Source organism: Rhea americana, unplaced genomic scaffold (genome assembly GCF_003343005.1).
Source record: "Rhea americana isolate MKP2758 unplaced genomic scaffold, rheAme1 scaffold_74, whole genome shotgun sequence".
Lineage (NCBI taxonomy): Eukaryota > Metazoa > Chordata > Aves > Rheiformes > Rheidae > Rhea > Rhea americana.
Window position 1 is genome coordinate 3,173,034 of NW_028186912.1, and position 6,902 is coordinate 3,179,935.

Consider the following 6,902-nt stretch of genomic DNA (forward strand, 5'->3'; position numbering starts at 1 on the left):
AAAAAAAAAAAAAAAAAGGAGAGAGAAAGAAAGAAAAGAAAAAGAAAAGGAGACTTAGTTCAGAAGGGCATGTTTTTCTCTTGTCTCAAATGATGGAAGTATCCCAGTTTTCTTCCTGGCTGTTTCTTAATACAGAAATAAAAAAGGAGACATCTTAATTTTTTTCAAGACAGAACGCATTAAGAATTTTATTATCTATAAAAAGTCTGCTACTGCCAGACAGTTTGAATTTTGACAATATATTGTTATTTGTAGATGTTTTTGGAACATAACCCGAAGAAATACTACCCATCTACAGATGAATAGAAAAGTGAGAATGATTCTAGATTATTGTTCAGCTCAGGAACTACATGATGCAGGAAAATACATTATAGATCAGTCATAACTTGATCCTAAACAGCACAACAAATTTTAAATCACTTTCTCTCATGGGTCAAAGAGTTTCAGATTGATAAAAAAATTATTTTGTCAAATGTGAACACAAATATCAAAGCATTCTCTCACAAGACAATTATATTTATATCCTCCTGCTGAAGGCTAAAAATGCTTATATAATTTCTTCTGRATATCAGGTCAATTAGAACATTCTTATATTGTATTACCTAATGTATATAAACAATAAATTCCCCGAAGAATAAGTCGGAGTGCAAAGTTTGCCAGATTCTACAGTCAAAACCACATTCATCTGGAAACACATCATGGCAAAGCAGGGAATTAGAGAGGGATTCGATTCCATCATGTATTAGCTCTCAGGCCTAATTTCATGTTACAAAACTGAATTAGCAATTGAAACAGGCTAATCTGGCTCTTCTGTCTCTCTCTCACTCTCTCTTCTCTTTAAAAAAAAAAAAAAGAAAAAGAAACTTTGCAGAAAACCATGCTCATAATTGAAGAACTGAAGCTTGGTGACTGGATATGAACGTGCTTGTGTCCGAGAAACACAGTAGTGTTTGGGCATGCATCTTTTAAGACCTTTGCACCATTTGTACTCCATCAAAATGCCGTTTTAAATAATAACTTAAAACTTACCATGACTGAACTGTCCTTTTTGAACAGCAGAAAGTATGCTTTGATAGAGTAGGATGTACTTTGGAAGAGATAGCAAGGAGGAATGAATAGATCACCTTAACAGTGATGACGTACGAAACACCTGAAGGAGAGTGCCTTCATCCCACCAGGTTCAGCCGTGACCATTTCCCATTCCTGTGGAGATAGTCACCACCCTGCCAAGAGGCCTAGGTCGGCTGGTGTCCCAGAAAACTACCGCTTCGGAGTGTATCCAGGTTCATACAGACTTCCACATCAGTTACGCTCAGGTCATGCRATTCCACTTTCCTCCTAAGCCTCATGGAATGAATATCTCCCTTCAGAACAGAAGATGCTGTTGCAGTTTCAAGACCACAGAAGCTGAAAGCACTGAACTTGGCCATAATTTGATCATGAGAACTAGTGAGAACTATTAGAAATTGCTCCCCTGCTTTTACCCTGAGGGAGCTGAACAGACCTTAAATTGCAGCTGTGGATCCTGCTTGTGGGCTTCAGACTGGTCAGCAATACCTCAGTCTGTCTCCAAACTGAGGGCATCAGCAAAATTTTACTCCCTGCAAATATTACTCACAAAGTGTTTCCAGGATATRTTTTTTTAACTCTTGTCTCTCCAAATGCAAAATTGTGCACCAATGGTCAAAACAGGCAGAGGCTTGCAAAAGGAGAGCATTGCACTCCACATCTACTCTGCAGCATACACAGTGCTCTACTCTTTTCTGATTCAACTCTGCTTGTTGCAAGTAGACATGGTACATTCATTTATGAATTTTTACAGACACATGGACATTTTCCTATGAAAAGCTTATTCTGACAGTTTCCTCCCCCCTCACCCACCCCATCAGCTTGCTTCCAGGGAGCCAGCAGCGATGCTCACTGCCACAGCAATCACAGCCCCAGTCACTCATCTTTTCCCCAGACTGAATTTTCAGTTTGCCCCTGAAGGGAATGCCTTCAAATAGCTTAGTCAGAATCAAATTTAGCAACTCACTTTTTGACCCTGGAATGTGGAAGACTTGAATCAGCAAGTCTGCAACAACCACAGTCCTGCAGACTTCTCCCCTTAAAGAAAATTCATGGACTCTGTGATGCTTGAGATGGTTACTAATCATGACATAAGAACATCTCCCCTCAGTTATTAGCACACAGCTTGGCAAAGACCACAGCAGTTGCCTTATTTGATTTCTTCAAAGTTAAAAGACAAGTTTAGGCCTCCTTTTTGTGTTAGATGTAGTGGCACTTTAGAAGACAAGTTCCTTCCTTGGCAGAAGCACGGTAAATCAATAGATCAATTTGTTTCTGTTAGAGATTTCTCTTAAACCTAATTCAAAATTGAATTTTTATGGATAAAATGTTTTTCTGGAACAAGAAGGAGAAAGGGCTTTGGTGCTGGGGACTTTTCTTCTCTTTGGTTATTCCGTACAACACAGTAATGGGAAGCTCCCTGTAGCTGAACACTGAAAACCGTGCTCCTTAATCTTGGGCTGGGTGAAGCATATGTCAACTTTGGTTGCATGTTAGCACTGCTCTTGCTGCTTCATCCTCTCTCGGTCTCTGCCCCAAGCTCTCACCCCTGTCCCCCTCCCAAGGCACAGCTATCCCCCAGGCGACGACCACCGCAGGCGGTCCCTTTGGTGCTGCCGTGCCTCTCGCGATTGCCCGGCACCGCGGCGCCCATGCCCACCCAGCTGCAGCCAGGCCCCAGTGAGGAGGAAATTAAAGCAATGCTGTGACTCAGGAGAATGCCAGTCAAACCAGAAAAAAGATACATAGAATATGCAAAACGAAGAGTAAACCTCAGACAAACACAAAGCCCAAAGGACAATAAGCATCCAGGAAAACCACCCCTTTTCTGTGGGAGGCTGCTTCTCATTAAAATGGCATCATTCATCACCAGCTGCTGCAGCAGTTAGAATAAAAGCAGTTACAAACACATCAATAGCTCAGATGCTGCTGTTTAGCGCTCTCTTTCCTCCTACAGGCACAACACACCTAAAATAGATAGTAACTGTATTAGCACTTGATTTTTACAATGTATCGCTCCTGCCAGCCCAAGATTTCTCTCTCTAAAAGCTGCTTAACGTGCACGCTCCACTTGAGCCTGGCTTTGTGCAGGCCATCAGCTGCTCTGTGCAACAACCTGCTCAGAGACTTTGGCTCTTTCTTGATTTGAGATCAATTCCCTGTAACGAGAAAGTTTCCATCTCCCCCTCTTCAGGCTGCCTTACCAGAGACAGGCCAAGGAGAGAGGGGGCTCGCGCAGCACGCACGGTTTAGCATTCCTCTTAGAGGCTGGTGAGCCAAGCTCCAAGCCCGTACCAGGCCTCGAAGGAAGCGAAGCAGAGACGTTATGGTGGCATTACTTCTGGAGCTTCATCTCTGAGGCTCCTGCCGAAGGCAAAACCGTTTCCACAAGTGCCGCGAGGGCACCGGCGTTCCCAGCGCCACCTCCTGCCCCGGCTTCCTCCTGCCCAGAGCCAGGAGGAGCCCGGCCCTCGCCTCACGCAGCAAGCATGCAAACTTACTCCCATGCAGTATTTAATTAGTCACCGTGGAGAGTGAATCTCAAAACATCAGCTCCACAAGCCTTGTCGACCTACACCAGCCGAGGATCTGCTTCCTAAAGGCTCTCGAGGCAGCGTTAATTGGATCAGCAGATGACATTTGCCATGGCAGCTGCCTGTCCAAGGAGAACTGCTGTGCAAGGAATAGATGGGGAAGTTAGTGCCAGGCTGAAAACATCACCTACTGCAATTTCTACATGTTATGTTTTTTAGGATATTCCTATTTCCAGAGTACCCAAGTCAGGACCAGGGAGCCCACTGCAGTACACTGCTGTTTTTCCTACCTACGTGCAAAGGGGTCGGTAGCGCTGAGCACTCGCTCTCCCTTCTGCTCACTGTCCTGGAGCTATTAATTGCTGCCGAGAGCTTTGAGTAATATACTCTAAGATGATAGAAACCACCTACTCTAGGCAGAAAGSGCAAAAGAAGGTTAAAGCATGAGGAAAATACTTACAGGATTGCTCCTTTTTTAATTTTTTGAGCTACATTTTCAGATCTTAGCTGCATACAGCTCTCATTGGCCTCTGCTTCATGTCACTGCTGAGCACAGTGAGATATCCAAGCCAGCAGCAATCACAGAGACCCAGTGGTGGGCTGCAGCACCTACTGGCCACCCAAACCTCTTTGGAGAACAGCCCTTCAGGTTGCCTGTGCTACTGCCCACACACAGAATCTCCATGTCCTTTTGGATTATGCTCAGAAGCATTAAAAAAGGACTGCAGTGCCACTGCCTTCTATTAAAAGATATTCCTTGCCAGGTGGCGATGCAGGCAATGACATGTTCCCTGTAGCAATTCACACATTTCTAGCTGCTGATCAGTCCCAATAGTTTCTCCATAGCTCCTCCAAAACACAGACACAGCAGAGCTGGGCTGCCCCCAGGATCGTCTCTGCTCATCTCTATCTTGAATGATAGGATCCTCCTGGTCCTCTCCTGCCTCAAACTGCAGCATAAGACACAGCCTGCTTTTTGGTGTGTCCYCAGCACAGTTCTTGTGTTGCAGCAGGAGATGGGCCTAAACCAGAAAGGCCAGACCTGGGCCTTTACCATCCAGAGATGTTGGAAGGGGCTGAGCTGGAGGTGACCTCCATGTCACCAGTAAGGCCGCGGGTGCTGTGCTGCAAACCAGGTCGATAAGGGATGGCAAGCCTCATCCTGCACCCGAAATATGCTGCCTTCACAGACTTGTCTGGGGTCTCGCTTGACTGAAGAAATTAATCCAAAAAAAGAAAGAAAGGAGGAAAGTCAGAGCCCCAGGCAGCAGAGCTAAAACAGATGGTGGGATCTGGGGGGGGGAGATAACTGCAAGGATTAGAGGAGCGAGCTGCGAGCCCTGACTACTATCAAATAACTACTGAAGCAGAAGGATCAGTCTAAAATCAAGTGACATACTAAGGCTGGAGTTTATAACAGCAATGCTTTGTCAACACTTCCATAAGGGACGCAGACAAGGCAACCGGCTGGGAAGARAAGAGGCGGCTCCGTGCTTTGGACAGGCTACATTTAAAGCGGTTCTCAGTGTTAAGACTCCAACAACCAGTTTAAAAACCAGAGACCTCTTACCTCGTCCATTTGTGGGAAATTAGCCCCGATAATGGCCACTTATGCTAACGCTTGCACAAATCCCCTTGCAAAAGACGGAGAACGCACCCAGAAATGCCTGGAAGCAGAGCAGGCCAGCGGGAGCAGCCACCTCTTCCTCCAGGACCCCAAGGCTCAGAGCAGCTGTGGTTCGCCCGAGCCCCCATTTAAATTAGGGGTTACAGTGATTTCTGTGGTAATTCTGCCCTCTGTTGATGCAGGGAAAACATTTCACCCAAAGACCTATTCTCATCTAAGAAAGGGATGTTGTTTCTTTTTTTTTTTTTTAATGACACATTTTGAGCAAGGCGGTAACAGACGTYTTCTGACAAGGATTTGGCAGAAAGGTCCTAACCTTAGAAAAGTTTCCCGGGTCAACAAAAGATGTAAAGGCACAGCTTTGTCTCAGAGAGCAGACCTCCAAAGCTATATTTTCTGAAAATTCACCAAAAAGAAATACGTGAGGTTTTTTTCCACTACATTGGAGCATGGTTTAACAGTCTTTGCCATCACGGATAAGATAGGTAAGACAAAACAAGAAACAAAGGAGTCGGGGGAGAGATTCCTGGTACCTGTAACAGCAGCTGACCAGAGGTGACTGTTTTGCCAAAACCTCCCCCTTTGGGGCAGAGGCRTCCTCACGCACGCGGGCAGCCCCCCGAGCACGTCGCCGACCCGGCCGCCCAGCCCTCCCTGTCCAGCCCCCAGTGCTGGTCACCGGGGAGGTTTCTGGGGGCGTTCGCCCCAAGCCTTTCCGAAGCGTCGCTGCTCAGACCCAGTCCTGCCCTCGCTAGGTTTCTCGGCGCCCGATATCGCRCGTACCTCCGCAGCATCGCTCTCTCCCCGGCCCGGGCCGAGTTTGCCGCGCTCGCCGCGGCTGCGAGCCGCCTTTCCCAGCGGTCTGCCGCAGACGCCCCGCTTCACAGCCTCGGACGAGCAGGGGTTTTTATCACGAGCACCGCTTTGAAGTCTCGGCGCGCTCCCCGGACTTGGGTTTCAGCAGGCTGGCTGCGGGGTACGTGCACGGACAGGCACGTGCGCAGAGAGCAACGAGGAGTCCTCCARAAGCCCACGGTTTCCAGCTCCTGCGTGGAGGAGGGCTCGTTACCAGCGATCCAGACACGCAGCTCCAAGAAAGCTAACGCCGTTCAAACTTGCCGACTTTGAGGCCAAGGGCCCTGGCTTCGGTCCAACACCAGCACTGGCTGGTGCTCAGCGGAAAGCGAGAGTCCTGTGGGGATCCAAGAAACTTTGGAAATGTTAATTAAACGTTGAAGTTAGGTTTTAAGTTGATGCACTTAGCCTGACCCCGTGTTTGCCTTCCTGCCCGTGCCCGGCAAGCGACGACGCGCCACGCGGCAACGGCGGCTCTCGGCAGCCCCCTCCAGCCCGCGACAGCCTTCGCTGCCTGCTGCCCGAGCGGGGCACCCGGGGGCGGGCGGGCAGGGGCTCTGCCCCAGCGGGATCCTCCCGCGGCGCCTCCCAGCCGCCCGGCGCCCCCTCGGGCTGCGCGGCGAAGAGGGCGCGCGGCGGCGGCAGCCCCGTTTGGCACGTACGCCGAGGAGGCCCAGGCGGCGAAGGGCCCTCGCGGGTCGCGGCGGCACGAGGCAGGGCAGTGCGCCGGCAGCCCCGGTGCTCGCGGGAGGCGGCACAGGAGCGCTGCGGAGAGACGTCTGCCCGCCGGTGCCGGTACTGCGCACACCGTTCCTCGG